This window comes from Polypterus senegalus, chromosome 3 (assembly GCF_016835505.1).
Source record: "Polypterus senegalus isolate Bchr_013 chromosome 3, ASM1683550v1, whole genome shotgun sequence".
Lineage (NCBI taxonomy): Eukaryota > Metazoa > Chordata > Cladistia > Polypteriformes > Polypteridae > Polypterus > Polypterus senegalus.
Genome location: NC_053156.1, coordinates 46745353 through 46762766, shown reverse-complemented (window position 1 = coordinate 46762766; position 17414 = coordinate 46745353). Strand labels below are relative to the sequence as shown.

At 35.1% G+C, this 17414-nt stretch overlaps 3 non-coding genes across 3 annotated transcripts; all 3 read right to left on the bottom strand.

Moving 5' to 3' along the window:
• Nucleotides 1-6574: 6574 nt before the first annotated feature.
• Nucleotides 6575-6667, bottom strand: trnar-ucu. Its single transcript has 2 exons — nt 6631-6667; nt 6575-6610 (listed from the first exon to the last, which is right to left on the bottom strand). It is a non-coding gene; the product is annotated as a tRNA-Arg (tRNA).
• A 412-nt stretch (nt 6668-7079) lies between these two features.
• trnat-agu lies at nt 7080-7153 on the bottom strand. Its single transcript has one exon. It is a non-coding gene; the product is annotated as a tRNA-Thr (tRNA).
• Nucleotides 7154-7914: 761 nt separating this feature from the next.
• trnaw-cca lies at nt 7915-7986 on the bottom strand. Its single transcript has one exon. It is a non-coding gene; the product is annotated as a tRNA-Trp (tRNA).
• Between the last annotated feature and the right edge of the window lie 9428 nt (nt 7987-17414).

Genomic DNA, 17414 nt, shown 5'->3' with positions numbered 1-17414 from the left:
AGCGGGTTGGATATTGGACGGAAATATAATAAACATCGGCCTGCATCTTTTCACGTTAAAACTGATTAAATTAGTTTTTGTGTTGCAATTAGTTAGTACATTTTTTTAAATTTTTCACTTAAGCTGGCACTTACGTCTTCAAACTGCCTGAAGAATGATTAGCGAAGGTGGTAGGGAATGAAAACGGCGCCCATATGCATGTGCCACACGGCCGCCCTGCTGCGGGATGCCAAGAGTTTATTCTACAAGAAAATAAAATAAAAATAAAAACAGTTATAAAAATCATCACCCTGAAAGCGGATAGTAGACATCACGTAGTATATGTGTACCAAATTTCAAGTCAATAGGTGAAATGGTTTACGAGCTACAGGTGATTTAAAATCCTGGACAGACAAACCAACAGCCACAGTAGCATATTATATAAGAAGATATAATTAACAAAGTGGTGTGTGTGCTGTTTACTAGGACACATATAGTTGTGTATATAAGTATAAGTATATAATCTTTATAAAAGTTTATATAAGAATAAACTTTTCCCTTTGCAATATCTCCAAATATTTATTTTTACTGACTTCAAATTAATTAAATGCCAGACTCAACTAGAATATATTACTTCCCAAATTTTATAAATACATACAAACACACTGTGTTTAGTGCTGTGCACTATTATTTATTCATTCTTATTGTCATTTCATTTTTATCGTACCCCTCTTGATTATCTAAGCAGTCTTCTGAGAACTCGGTAAAGGTGCTATATAAGTAAATAAAATGCATTATTATTTGTTATAATTATGATTCAATAGAATGGGCAGGCAGTCTGTTTAAGTGTGATTTTAACTATGCTTGTTGTCCATGTGTTCCTTGACAAAGCAATCATTCATTAAACAGTTTTTGTTTAATCAAAAAAGAAAAATAAACAACTACATCCGCAATGTAGAAGTCAAAGTAGCGTTCGTTTGAAATAAAGTTTTTTAAAAATGTATTTTAGATATATGCTCTTCCATTCAGCATTGTGCCATGAGCGGGATTCGAACCCCAACGCCTGCTATAATTTCCGGCAGACCCTGGCCATGTTCATCAACGTTACACAAACTCATGATCCACTTCAATGACGTCTTTTAAAATCCCCAGCAGCCGTGAGTCGAGGTAATTCTTGGTAGCGAGAACCAATCATATCGTTCTCCGCTACCAAGATTCTACCAAGATTTGAAAGCTCGGGCCAATCGCGGCCCGTATCGGCTACCAAGAATTGACCATTCACAACCCGTTTCTCCTACCAAGAATTGACCATTCACAGTCCGTTTCGGCTACCAAGAATTGGCCAATGACGGCTCGCTCGGCTACCAAGAATTGACGAATCACGACTACCAAAACTCGGAGAGGGCGGGCCAACCTCTTGTCAGTTAATGTATTCTAGACTGCAAAAGCTTGCTTGAGTCGGCACACAGACGCTTTGCGATTTGCGTTTCTTTTTGAACTGTCTAAAAATGTTACTCACTAGTGTCGGTTTGTGCAGATATATTTACATTCACCTACACATTTTCTAAATGATTTTTTTAAACATTCTTGGTTAAGTTTATTACATTTACTAAATATTTGTGCAACACGTGTAAAGACAGATATAATAATGTATAAATATAATAAACATTGAATTGTATAATCATAGTTTAATTTTACAGAGTGAGCTTTAAAAATAATAATATGAAGTGCTCTATAATTATAAAAATACAAATCATAGAAAGTGAAAAGTTTTTTTTCTTGACTTCATCTTTGCCAATTTAAAAACTTTTTTTTTTAAATTCATTGTTTGGGCGAGTTCATTTTTATCTAAAAAAGATAAATCAACTATGTGTACATATTTCCTACAAAAGACCCTTGGAAAGTCTTTCTGGTGTATAAAGAACAATAATTGTTAATGAATTACTGCAGTAAAAATTATATATATACTGTATATATATGTACCTGTAAAAACAAGAGACTGGTATGTTTTTTTTTAAATACTTAACACTAATTTCACAAATCGTTCATATCAAGGCCAATATAGAAAAATAATAATTACTGTATAGTTATACTCTATATTAGCATTGATGTAATAAATGATGCTTATAAAGCAGACATACACCTTCAATACTCAGAAAGTTCTAATCATGGTGTAGAATAGCATATTGTGTGTGTGTGTGTGTGTATGTATGTGTATGTGTGTATATGTATATATATATAAAATTAACTAAGTGGTGTGTATGCTGTTTACTAGTACACATATAGTTATTTTGCGCTAAGTATATAAACATTTCCCTTTGCAATATTTCCAAATATTTATTTCTACCTACTTCAATTTAATTAAATGTCAGCATCATCTAGAATATATTACTTCCCAAATGTTATAAATACATACAAACACAAGGCTGTGCACTATTATTTATGCATTCTTATTGCGCTTTCATTTTTATTGTATCCCTCTTAATTATCTATGCAGCCGTCTCAGACCATAGTAAAGGCGCTATATAAGGAAGTGAAAAGCATTATTATTTGTTATAATTATGATTCAATAGAATGGGCAGGCAGTTTGTTTAAGTGTGATTTTTAACTTTGCTTGTTGTCCGTGTGTTCCTTGACAAATCATTCACTAAACAGTTTTCGTTTAATCAAAAAAGAAAAATAAACAAACTACAACTGCAATGTAGGATTCAAAGCACCGTTCGTTGAAGAGAAAGTTTTTTTTTTTCCAATTCGGCAAAGTGCCTTACGCGGGATTCGAACTCGAATCCCTGCAATAATTTCTGGTAGATCGTCTATCAAGAATCGCAGCTGTACCTCGACTAGGTACGGCTGCAATACTTGAGAGACGACCTACCAGAAATTAATGCAGGGACGCGAGTTCGAATCCCGCTCAAGGCACATTGCCGAATGGAAAAAACTTTCTCTTCAACGAACGGTGCTTTGAATCCTACGTTGTAGTTTGTTTATTTTTCTTTTCACTTTCTATGATTTGTATTTTTATAATTATAGAGCACTTCATATTATTTTTAAAGCTCACTATGTAAAATTGAACTGATTATACAATTCAATGTTTATTATATTTATTGATTATTATACCTGTCTTTACACTTGTTGCATAAATATTTAATAAATGTAATAAACTTAACCAAGAATGTTTAAAAAATCATTCAAAAAATGTGCAGGTAAATGTAATTATATCTGCACAAACTGATATTCTTGAAGTAGGTAAAATAAATATTTGGAAATATTGCAATATTGCAAAGGGAAATGTTTATATACTATATATATTATATATATATATATATATATATATATATATATATATATATATATATATATATATATATATATATATATATACTGCAAAATAGCTATATGTGTTCTAGTAAACAAGCATAATTAACTATATATATCTATAATATGTATGCTATTCTACAGCATGATATATAATTAACTACATATATAAATATATAATTAACTATATATATATGCTATTCTACTGCATGATATATAACTATATATATATATATACACTCAGCAAAAAAAGAAACGTCCTCTGACTTTCAACTGTTTTTACTTTCAGTAAACTTAATGTGTAAATATTTGTATGAACACTAAAAGAGTCAACACCATAAGACATAAACTAAAAATGTTTCACAATGTGTCCCTGAATGAAGGGAGGCTCAAAATCAAAAGTACCAGTCAGTATCTGGTGTGGCCACCAGCTGCTTGAAGTACTGCAGTGCATCTCCTCCTCATGGACTGGACCAGATTTGTCAGTTCTTGCTGTGAGATGTTACCCCACTCTTCCACCAAGGCACCTGCAAGTTCCTGGACATTTCTGGGGGGAATGGCCCTAGCCCTCACCCTGCGATCCAACAGGTCCCAGACGTGCTCAATGGAATTGAGATCCGGGCTCTTCCACTGCGAGGATAATCAGCTGTCCTTCCTGTCTCCCTGTAGCGCTGTCTTAGGCGTCTCACAGTGCGGACATGGCAATTTATTACCCTAGCCACATCAGCAGTCCTCATGCCTCCCTGCAGCATGCCTAATGCATGTTCACGCAGATGAGCAGGGACCCTGGGCATCTTTCTTTGGGTGTTTTTCACAGTCGGTAGACTGTATATCTATAATATGTATGCTATTCTACGGCATGATATATAATTAACTATATATATATATATATATAATTAACTATATATATCTATAATATGTATGCTATTCTATGGCATGATATATAATTAACTATATATATATAATTAACTATATATATCTATAATGTGTATGCTATTTTACAGCATGTATATCTATAATATATATGCAATTCTACAGCATGAATAGAATCATCTGAGTAATAAAGGTGTATTGTCTGCTTTATAAGAATAATTTAGTGTTAAGTATTAAAACAAAAAGCCAGTCTTTTGTTTTACAGGTACATATTATATATATATATATATATATATATATATATATATATATATATATATATATATATATATATATATATTTACTGCAGTAATTCATGAACAATTATTGGTCTTTACATACCAGAAAGACTTCCCAAGGTTCTTTTGTAGGAAATATGTACACATAGTTGATTTTCTCTATGATTTGTATTTTTATAATTAATGAGCACTTCATATTATTATTTTTAAAGCTCACTCTGTAAAATTAAACTATGATTATATAATTCAATGTTTATTATATTTATACATTATTATATCTGTCTTTACACGTGTTGCACAAATATTTAGTAAATGTAATAAACTTAACCAAGAATGCTTAAAAAAATCATTCAGAAAATGTGTAGGTGAATGTAAATATATCTGCAAAAACCGATACTAGTGAGTAACATTTTTAGACAGTTCAAAAAGAAACGCAAATCGCAAAGCGTCTGTGTGCCGACTCGAGCAAGCTTTTGCAGAATACATTAACTGACAAGAGGTTGGCCCGCCCTCTCCGAGTTTTGGTAGTCGTGATTCGTCAATTCTTGGTAGCCGAGCGAGCCGTCATTGGCCAATTCTTGGTAGCCGAAACAGGCTGTGAATGGTCAATTCTTGGTAGGAGAAACGGGTTGTGAATGGTCAATTCTTGGTAGCCGATACGGGCCGCGATTGGCCCGAGCTTTCAATTCTTGGTAGCGGAGAGCGATCTGATTGGTTCTCGCTACCAAGAATTACCTCGACTCACGGCTGCTGGGGATTTTAACAGACGTCATTGAAGTGGCTCATGAGTTTGTGTAACGTTAATGAACATGGCCAGGAGGTGTCACTAGAGAGGTGTCAAATGCTCTTCGAAGCTTCGAAATTATTTCCGACACAATTGCTTCAAACGTTTTGATGCTTCGTGTGGCTTCACTCCGCCCATCACTAGCACTATCACCTGTACAACTACAATGGCAACAAAGACAGCAATTATTTAGCTGAAAGTTTAAAATTATCATTCCAATTCATAACTGCCATTAATGTTATATATATTTTTATGTTCCTACATGTACTATCATGAGAACTGTGTTATCCATAATAGTATGCATTTGTTAATCATGGTTCCGGAGTGTGGTAATGTGTTTCATGTTAATAGGTACATTTTGTAACAATGGAATTAGCAACTTCACTGTTCTCTGTAAGTGTGACTGACAATAATGAACCTATAAACCCAATAATGGCCATATTTTGCACTCAAATTGCAAAGAACAATAAAGTATTCGGTCGGAAAACTGGACGGAATGTGAAAACGGACATATTAAAATCATACAAAAAATAACTTAAGTAAGAGAACGTGCCAGACGAGTGACAAAATACGAACAAGCACAGCTATGAGGCAGCCGCAGATGAGAAAGAGTACTCTTCTATTTGTTACAAACTAAATAGCAAGTACAAAAGAAAATGAGAACGAGAGACAAACGTTCTCTTTCGAGTGAGATCTGAATGTTATTAGAGTTAGTTATTACAAGACAACAAACTTTCATTCTATAAATATCTGAGAATGAATCTCTAAACCCATCGCCTCCTTGACGACTTTAAAGTGAGGCGGATGAGGGAGTTAGGGGCCCAGCGTCAAAACATCTCCGGTATCTCTGCCAAAAACTTCATTAGCCGTATGCAATTGTGGAGATTTGGAATTCAAAACTTTACTCATAATGTTCATGTGTCCCGGACAGTCATTCTCAAAATGTTTCGCAAGAGGGCGCGTTCTTACATCTCTGAGACTAAGAGACTTTATGACCCAACCCCCAACTTTTTGAGTATATCTGTATTTTCCTCAAACGTTCATAAATATATAGATTTGTAACTGCAAGAAACTTTGACAGCTCAATCACATTTCTGTGTAATAAAGGCTTCTCGGTAGTTTACGGAAAACCCATAAGTAATATGTTTCGAAATAAAGTTTCCTCGTAAATCGATTCCACGATCAAACCAACGTAGCACGTGCTGTCGATCACAGCGTTAAGCGTTTTGTTGGCCAGCGTTGTTCTGCTTAATGTCTCTCGATAGCCACGCAGGCGTCAGTGGGACCAGTGCAGTTACTGTAAGTCTGGAAGGTAAAGTGTTAAAATACGGTGATAAACAAAACTCGACTCTGGTGGGACTCGAACCCACAACCTTTGAATGCCTTAACTGCCACTCAGTCTAGAAGTCCAATGCGCTATCCATTGCGCCACAGAGCCACCCGAAATAAAAACGTTACCTAGGGCGGTTTAAGCCGTGCCTTTTAAAAAATATTTTTTATAACATATAAAATGGAATTGAATGAAATTTTGTGTCAGTACATTGATATGTATATTGGTCTATTAATAAAAATATAAAAGAAATATATACCATGATAAATTGCGTATCATGTAAGAAATAATATTAACGTAGAAGAAATCGCAACATACAATAAAACGAAGACTTAAGCAACTGCCATAAGTTTGACTTTTGCTAAGAATTACTGTACTACCTGTCTGAATATTACATGTAATGCTATGGAAATTGTTAATGTTGAACATTTACTTCAGTGCTGATTTAATGTTTGACGTATGCGTTTTACCGTTGTGTAACAGGGGAAGAAAAAACAAAATAAATTAAAAAAAAAAAAAAAGGCACCGCTGGGATTCGAACCCAGGATCTCCTGTTTACTAGACAGGCGCTTTAACCAACTAAGCCACGGCGCCGCCCGATGGTTAAAAGACAACAGCAGTTCTACATAATGGAATTAGTTATTAATTGTTTACTTGTATATTTAAAAAAAATTTATTAATATGTATTAACGAACATACTCTGATTACAAAACCCCGAAGCGTAAGCAGAACAAGTATCCCAATGAATATTCCATTGTTCTAAATACCTCTTGATATTTATTCAACTTGATGTAATCAGATTATCCAAATTGTACAAGGCCTCGTGATTAGACTCCATTTGAATTTTCTAGAATATGGGCGAAGGCATTCGTTTAACTCGCAGCTGCATGTCAACTACATTTTATCAAGCAAAGCACACAGGAACGATATATACAAATAATGAATGGTTTTAACGTGAAAAAAAACTTTTAATTGCATATACGTCATTTAGTTTTACAGTAATAAATAATTTTCTACAAATGATTGTATGCTCAATGTTCTACTGAGCTGGGTTATAGGCATTCATCGGCACGGTTTTGTAGAAACTGAAAAATATCAGTGTAGCATACTAGTGAAGAAGATGGATAAGGATGAGACTCAAAACGTCGCAAAGTGAATTTTGTGGGAATTCTTTTAATAACAACGATCGGATTACGAGATGACTACAACTGGTTCAGAGAAATAGTATATTTTCTTAAATATACTTTCCACAGCACATAAATTAAAACAGTATTTAACTACAATATTAAATACAGCAGTATAACAGCTGATAACCTGCAAATCAATATTGATTTACAAAAAAAAAAAAAAAAATTTGACCCCGACGTGATTTGAACACGCAGCCTTCTGATCTGGAGTCAGACGCGCTACCGTTGCGCCACGAGGTCTTCGGCCAAACAACGCTGATTTTGTTATATTCAAATGCGACAAGCTAGATTTATATATATATTAAATGTGAGTAAATCATCGAAGATACTCCATGACGTACAAGTAATGTAACGTACAAGTAAGTAAATTCAAAAGTAAACAATATACTTTTAAAACGTATTATTTCACTGAACTGTCCACTGCGACTTAAACATGCACATGATTCGCTCATTTTTGAAAGTGTTTGTAAACAATTCTAGGTTACACGCGGTTCTATTTTGATTGTATTCTACGTAGTATTAGGCCAAAGTGGCAGGCACAGAAGTGCAAAAATTCATAATCACGTACAGGTGTACCGTATCTGTGAATGTATAACCATAGGAAACTTTTGTGGTTACAGCAAACTATGCGTTAAATAGCACGTGTTCCGAAACGCTTGCCAGGCAGTAAATTAAAGATTCAGTAATCTACACGAACATACCCTTGACTTTTGGAAAAGCTCCTTTTAAACATAATTTAACATCCTCATTTAGCTCTTATCTGAAATAACCAATACAATTTATCTCGCAATAGACCCTTAAATGCAACAACTTTCATATCTAGAATGCTATTCTAATATTCAATACCAGATTAAGACCCCCATTGGCACCAATGTGTCAAAACTCAAAAGGCTCCCTTCACCTCAGTCCTTCCATCAAACACACATATATCTAAAACTTTATATCAGATCAACTTCATCTTTATTTTTTGCTCATTAGTGTATTACAATGCATGTACCAAACAAATGAATGCAACATCATATCTGCAGGAAATTAACTTTATAATTATTATTGTAGTAATAATAATAATAATAATAATAATACACTTTATTTATATAGCACCTTTACAAAGCTCAAGGCAGTTAAAACAAAATGATACAAACAGTTTCTGCATAAAACAATAAATAAACACAGGACATACAAAAGCATTAAGCAGAATAAAAGAATAAATCAGAGTATAATATTAAATTCAATCAGTTGCATATATGAACTATGCATACATCCATCCATCCATTTTCTAACCCGCTGAATCCGAATACAGGGTCACGGGGGTCTGCTGGAGCCAATCCCAGCCAACACAGGGCACAAGGCAGGAACCAATCCTGGGCAGGGTGCCAACCCACCGCAGGACACACACAAACACACCCACTCACCAAGCACACACTAGGGCCAATTTAGAATCGCCAATCCACCTAACCTGCATGTCTTTGGATTGTGGGAGGAAACCGGAGCCCGGAGGAAACCCACGCAGACACGGGGAGAACATGCAAACTCCACGCAGGGAGGACCCGGGAAGCGAACCCGGGTCTCCTAACTGCGAGGCACTATGCATACAATAAAAGAAAATGAAAGAAGTGCAAAAAGTGTAAGGTTAACACGTGTTTTAATGAAAAGTGCTGTTAACAGGATAGAAATGGCTGTTAACATGTGTGAGCCAGAAGCCCCTCACGCTGATAATGCAGTCAAGAAACATCCATTAAACATTTTTAAAAGGCTTGTGCAAATTTGTAAACAAAGGCAACATGTAGCAGAGCATTATGTGTTCTCATTAAATAAAATAAAATACCATATAGAGGAATCCCTTTGTTCAGCTTTGGCACTCTTTGCTATTTCTTACAGAGGCTTCATTATCCTCCACTTTGTCCTCCTCATTGTTGTTCACATCTACTGTACAGTATGTCAGTTTTGTCAGAGTGAGCATAGCTGCTAAAGCTGCTAGAAGCAATGACATTAGCTGTTTCCTTACTATCTGTAAAATCAGTCTCCTTAGTCTCAACTTTAGTATTTATGGCTTGTTGAAATCATCATTCACTTTTTTTTATAGTTTTCTTCTAAACAGCTTTTTCTTTTCGCTGCACCACTTGGCTCTCATTCTGAATAACCATTCATTTTGTCTTTTTCTGTTTCACAGCTTGGTAACATATCAAATGTTAAGATTTCATAAAAGTGACCTATTAGACCCCTGCTCTGGTTGTGTCCTACGTAACCCACATTTTTCTTTTAAAACCTTTTTTATTTAGGTCTGACTGGACAGGTTTATAACAGCGATTTGCTGTGAGTGTCAGTAATATATAAAAAGAATGTACTTTCTACTTCTTGTTAATCTGTATTTATTTTCTTGCATATGCTAAGGCCCTTTTTTCAAGCAGGGCCCCAGGGTGGTCACCCAAGTCACCCTGATGGTAGATCCATCTAAGATAATACAGTATATTGGATGACTGTATTTCCAATGCCCCCATTAGGTGGAGCTCCACCATAGGGTACATAAGTTGTAAAATGGCTTGGTCTTTGCCATATACATTTTTTTCTAGCAAATAAGGTTAAAGAAGTCCACTACAAAGTCATAAATAAATTTTACCACACTAATCAATTAATATCAATATATTTCTAAAGTGTTGTTTCTGTACAAAAGAAGATTAATCTCTTTTACACCTTTATTTATGTGTCAGTACACAGAAAATACAGTATAGTAGATATGCTTTAATAACTTGGTAAATATATACTGTATATAATTGTAAATTTCAAAATGTTAGACCTTCTATTGCACATTACTGTATGAAAACTGAAACATTACAAATTATATATATATAAATATATAAAGAAAAATGTATAAAGATAAACCAGTAAAAACAAAAAAGGAATGATCATGAGAAAGATTCTCTGCTCTTTTCTTGACAGTCTGCAAATCTATAAATCCTCTTTTTCTTAATGATTTAGAAGTTATGACTCTTGTAAGTGATTGGTCCCTTTTTTAATGTTTCTATTCTACATTTATGCTTGATAGATATATTGTATTACTAACTCATTGTAAAATATTATACAATAAAGGGGTGCTAAAAAAACTGCCAAGTGCACAGTATTTCTTTTGCACTAGCTTTTTTTCAGTTTTATGTTTTAAATATTTCAGAAACAAAAAGTTGCTGTTACAGGTTTCATTATCTATCTATCTATCTATACATATATATACAGTGGTGTGAAAAACTATTTGCCCCCTTCCTGATTTCTTATTCTTTTGCATGTTTGTCACACAAAATGTTTCTGATCATCAAACACATTTAACCATTAGTCAAATATAACACAAGTAAACACAAAATGCAGTTTTTAAATGATGGTTTTTATTATTTAGGGAGAAAAAATCCAAACCTACATGGCCCTGTGTGAAAAAGTAATTGCCCCCTGAACCTAATAACTGGTTGGGCCACCCTTAGCAGCAATAACTGCAATCAAGCGTTTGCGATAACTTGCAATGAGTCTTTTACAGCGCTCTGGAGGAATTTTGGCCCACTCATCTTTGCAGAATTGTTGTAATTCAGCTTTATTTGAGGGTTTTCTAGCATGAACCGCCTTTTTAAGGTCATGTCGTAGCATCTCAATTGGATTCAGGTCAGGACTTTGACTAGGCCACTCCAAAGTCTTCATTTTGTTTCTCTTCAGCCATTCAGAGGTGGATTTGCTGGTGTGTTTTGGGTCATTGTCCTGTTGCAGCATCCAAGATTGCTTCAGCTTGAGTTGACGAACAGATGGCCGGGCATTCTCCTTCAGGATTTTTTGGTAGACAGTAGAATTCATGGTTCCATCTATCACAGCAAGCCTTCCAGGTCCTGAAGCAGCAAAACAACCCCAGACCATCACACTACCACCACCATATTTTACTGTTGGTATGATGTTCTTTTTCTGAAATGCTGTGTTCCTTTTATGCCAGATGTAATGGGACATTTGCCTTCCAAAAGTTCAACTTTTGTCTCATCAGTCCACAAGGTATTTTCCCAAAAGTCTTGGCAATCATTGAGATGTTTCTTAGTAAAATTGAGACGAGCCCTAATGTTCTTTTTGCTTAACAGTGGTTTGCGTCTTGGAAATCTGCCATGCAGGTCGTTTTTGCCCAGTCTCTTTCTTATGGTGGAGTCGTGAACACTGACCTTAATTGAGGCAAGTGAGGCCTGCAGTTCTTTAGACGTTGTCCTGGGGTCTTTTGTGACCTCTCGGATGAGTCGTCTCTGCGCTATTGGGGTAATTTTGGTCAGCCGGCCACTCCTGGGAAGGTTCACCACTGTTCCATGTTTTTGCCATTTGTGGATAATGGCTCTCACTGTGGTTCGCTGGAGTCCCAAAGCTTTAGAAATGGCTTTATAACCTTTACCAGACTGATAGATCTCAATTACTTCTGTTCTCATTTGTTCCTGCATTTCTTTGGCTCTTGGCATGATGTCTAGCTTTTGAGGTGCTTTTGGTCTACTTCTCTGTGTCAGGCAGCTCCTATTTAAGTGATTTCTTGATTGAAACAGGTGTGACAGTAATCAGGCCTGGGGTGGCTACGGAAATTGAACTCAGGTGTGATACACCACAGTTAGGTTATTTTTTAACAAGGGGCAATTACTTTTTCACACAGGGCCATGTAGGTTTGGATTTATTTTCTCCCTAAATAATAAAACCATCATTTAAAAACTGCATTTTGTGTTTACTTGTGTTATATTTGACTAATGGTTAAATGTGTTTGATGATCAGAAACATTTTGTGTGACAAACATGCAAAAGAATAAGAAATCAGGAAGGGGGCAAATAGTTTTTCACACCACTGTATACCTATATATATATATATATATATATACACACACATGTACAGGGTGGTCCAGATCATCTGGATAACTTTGATTTATGTGCGGACGATTCCAGTTCGGCGCAAAGACGATTCTTCATGTTGTCAGTTCACACAGTTCTCGATGGTCCAGGATTTTTCAGGTGATTTTCTATGTAATAAACTTAATAAATTATAGCGTAATGAAAATTGCATAATTAGATCTGGATCAACCTATATATAAAATAGAATATCTGCCTGTCTGTCTGTATGTTCCCAATACCATTTGAAACCCTTTGACTAATCTAGAGCAAATTTGACACTGGAGTCCCAGTGTTTTATTTTTTTATCTGTGTGCTACAGTTTGCACTCTACTGCCAGAGCAAGTAAAACATCCGAAGAGACACACAACATGCCCAGAACTTAACATTACTCACCCAGGATAATGTGATGTTGTGATGTAAAAGGGAACATCGTTCACTTTTGCAGTGGAATATGGGGTCAGCTGTCTACCATAAGCCAAGAGGAAGAGTCAGAAATGCCAGTGTTCATGGCTAGGCATCCCAACCCCCTTCACACCAGGCTGCGCATCTCCCCACCACTCGGTGAAGGTGATTGATGTGTTGCAAAGTCAAAAGGAGAAACATCGGCCTTGCTTCTTACACGTCATGTTAATATATTGGTTTAAAACATAGGATACTTATGTATATCCACTTCCAAGTACTATTTTTCATATATAGAGGCCTCACATAATAGGGCTAACTGGTTGTGCTGTACTGTGCAAAAGGACAATGCAGGATATGCAGTTGACAAGATAAGATGTTTTTTCATTGTAATGCTTTTTCAAAATAATATCTGCAATTATAATATCAAAGGCAATAATCATCAATTATTGTCATAATCATACACACCTATTACAATGTTCAATACAGTGCTTGCGCCAAATAAATGTGATGCTTACAAAAGTCATTGCTGTGTATAATAAAGTAAACAATGATTCAGTGCATACAGTATTGCTTTTGATCTAAACCCTCCAAACTTCTGTAATGGTACAAGATTACAGATCAAACCGTTAATTCAAATCTGCTTGAAGCTACCACTTTTACAGAATTTGTTACAGAGTGAAATTATATTTCTACCCAAAGATCCCACTATTCCCTTTTATTTCAATCCAAACCAGTAGTTTCCTGTAAAACTGCGCGTTGTAATGACCATCAACAAAAGCCATGGTCAACGGCAGGAATGTTTTACTGATGGCTAATTGTATCCAGCATATTCCACAAGATCCGGTGAACCAATAATATTGGCCCTTCTATACAGAAGCAGGTCTATTGTGTTTGGAAATATCCCGTGGTTAACCAGATAACTCAGCTAGTATTCAGTAAAACGCTTTAACACAGTTTTGTAACTGAGATTAACTGATCATTTACTTTTTAGAGAGACGAGCTTGTGAAAGTGCTGTATTGTACGTGCTTGTATTTATGTGACTGGTGAAATGGTTTGTTGTTCAAACAGTTCTTTCTTTATGACGTCCTTAACAACGAGTTTGTCTTTCCGACATCTGGGGTGGCGGCATCATGGTAAAACTATGCACTGAATTATACGGCGCCAGAAAAGAATACGGGATTACGTAATTGCATTTAAATAAAAAAAAATATAAGTACAGTATTTGTACAAACGATTAAAGAAGATCCAAAGGAAACTGCAAGAATAAAAAAGTCGAACTGCATATTTAGCAAAATATGGCTGCAAAAAAGACAATAACATTCTGCAAAAGAAATGCGCATACCTAGGTTAATGAGACTTTCTGATGCTGAACGTTATAAAAACAGTGTTTGTGACTTTATAGTTGATCAGAACAGGATGTTGTGAAAGTTGAAAACCAAGTGCTACGAATGTGCATACATTCGGCATGGGGTGTAGGGGGCAACTGAAAGTTCGCCGTATGTGTAGCTCTAAGAAGGTTCCAGAACAAAATGTTATTAAGCTGTTTCACAAATTACGCTTGGTGCTTTATTAAATTTGGTTGAAAGCCAAAAACCTTTCTTAAATGAGGGAAAATTTGCTTTGGAAAGGACCTTGCGAAGACGAAGAAACAAAGATCTATGCACTGGCCATTAACTGAACAAGCTCGCCAAATACGGAAATTATGCAGCACTTGACTAAAACTCGAATTCGTAATTTACGACTTCCGACATGGAAAACTGAAAGAAAATGTGCCCAAGCTCAGAATTCCTACTCGCAAACTCTGGCCTGGTGAGTTTGTCCTGTTTCAGATTACAGTGTCGATCCAAAATGGCGTGATCAGGAAGCACAGTAACACTTTATGGGTTTATTTTTTTTACTTTAAATTAATCTCCTCTCTCAATAATACTGAATATCGAGAAGGTAAACGTTATAATTATCAGAACTAACAGTAACGGACTAACCGATGTTGGCCTGACACGTGCTACTCTTCGTTCGTTGCGCTCAAACTTTGGTTTGTACAGTTTTTTAATTGCAGTTTCCTAGCAGAAATAGTACTATTTATTGTTGCCAACAGGATAATAATCTTTTTTTAGACATTACAACATACGTTTTGTTCCTTTGTTGCTCACCGACTTCTTCATTAATTCGAAGTATAGAACTGCTAATTAGCGTTTGTTGCTGAAAACACCAGCTTTCACAGGGTCACCTTCTACCCACGTACGTAGCGCGAACGCATGGAGGTCGCAAATGACACCAATTACGACTTCCAACTTTCCAGCACTGCCGTATGACGAAATCGTCGACAATCGTACAAATAGGCCATTAGAATAGCGCACACATCATGATGCAACAGTAAAAGCATTGGAATATGACAAACTAAACTTATTTTCAGTGTTGGATTAATCTCCCGCAATTCCCTTCATTTATACTTTCTGAAGTAATCTATCATAAATATATCATAAGTGAAGTGTACTGCAAATCAGTTGTTTGTAGTTGTTACTCAGTTTCGTACATGAACCGATTCTTGCGGTGAACTAGTTCAGTGTACTGTACTGCGAGTCCCTTGTCAGCAGTTCGTGGACTAACTTGAAATGGTTTTACATATCGGTAGGGGGCATACTGGTTCATTCAAACAGTTAAGGAAATTGAATGTTTAAAACCTTGGGGCGTAGGACATGGGATTTAATTTATCAATACCTGTCACTGTGTTTTGTTATGAGAAATATATGATGGAAATATTGTTGTTAGATGTTGTCCTTAATTTTTGATTACTTTTTAACTTGAATTCTTTAATATTGTTACTGGAGTTCGGACAAACAATGTTAAATTGTGTATTAGATACGAAACTGGTTATTTTTCCTTTTAAAAAAATTCACTTTGCACAACAAGATTTAAGTCTTCAGTCTAGAATGTTAGGTGTCTTATTTCAACGGAGTGAAATTAAGGAATTTGGAATTTGTCCACTTCCAAAAGCTGTAACGTCCAGATTTAGTACTAGAAAATTAACTACTACATATACCATTATACTAAAATACTATACACATTATTCAAATTCATATTGTTTTAGAAAAGCAGTTAGAAAAACCAAGATATCGAACATATTGGAAATTGAACAACAATTTATTGGGTAATGAAGATTTGGTTAAGAACATAACTATACAGTACTCAATGCTAAACTTTGGGGTGGTGCCTCACAATTTGCGCTGCTGCCTTGCAACCAGGAGACCAGGGTTCAGGAACTCCCTTCATGGAGGCCAAATTCGTTTCTCTAGTTGCTTCAGTTTCATTCCAAAGACATGCAGGTTTGTTAAACTAGAAATGCTAAATTGACCCCTGATGGGTGTATGTGTTCACCCTGCACTGGGCTGGCAGACTGTCCAGAAGTGGTTCCTGTGTTGCACCACATGCAGGCTCCAACTTCCATGTAACCTCACTCTGGATAAGTGGGTTTAGAAATTAGATATAACACTGGAATTTAGCAATTAAAAGTAAATAGTATAGGAAACATTGTGAGATATTAAAACACAAAATTAGATGTCTGAGAATTAAAAAGTGGAGTAGCTGGCTTCCAAAAACACAAAAAAACTGAAGATTTAGAATATTTGAAAGGAATTCTAACATTTAATGAAGATCTTTTAAAAGATCAAAGAGCATATTACCCATAACAGAAGATTATTAATTTGGAAATATGTCTTCAGTAAGACAATATAAAATGTCATATGACACAATCACAATTTATTTTTTTCTTTAAGTAAAAGTCATTACACCATTGCAGACACTTTTCCATTAGATTTATTTGTCTATAAATCAGGTTAACATATTAGACAAGTGGTGTAATAATAATTTATAAGATACTTATTCATACTAGTAATAATAATAATAATAATTTGCATTTATATATAAAACCATTGTCATTTCAGTGGTTTACTCAACAAAGCTAAAACTGTAACTCAACCTGGACCTTTTTTGTAAGTTTTTTTTGTCAACAGAAAATTGACAGAATTATTTTTTTAAATATTGCACAGATACTGTTCTGTTAATAAAACACTATGCAAGTTCCTTACTAAATCTATTGAGTGCTTATTTTTTCGTAGTGTATTTCAGTTAGTGGAAAGCTCTCTCCTCAAAGCTGCTACATACTGTTAACATTTTGATAACACCTGCTTTAACTCAATTAACACTATATTTTAATTATAATGTTAGCTACATTTTATTTACATAACTTGAGGCTCTTCAAATACTACCATTTATATAATTTGTATACTCTGACAAAACTAAATTAAAACACTCTTCACATGTACTGTAGGACAAGTGAGGATTTTCTTTTAGTAATAATTAAAGATCTTCAAATTTCGTCATCAGCAAAT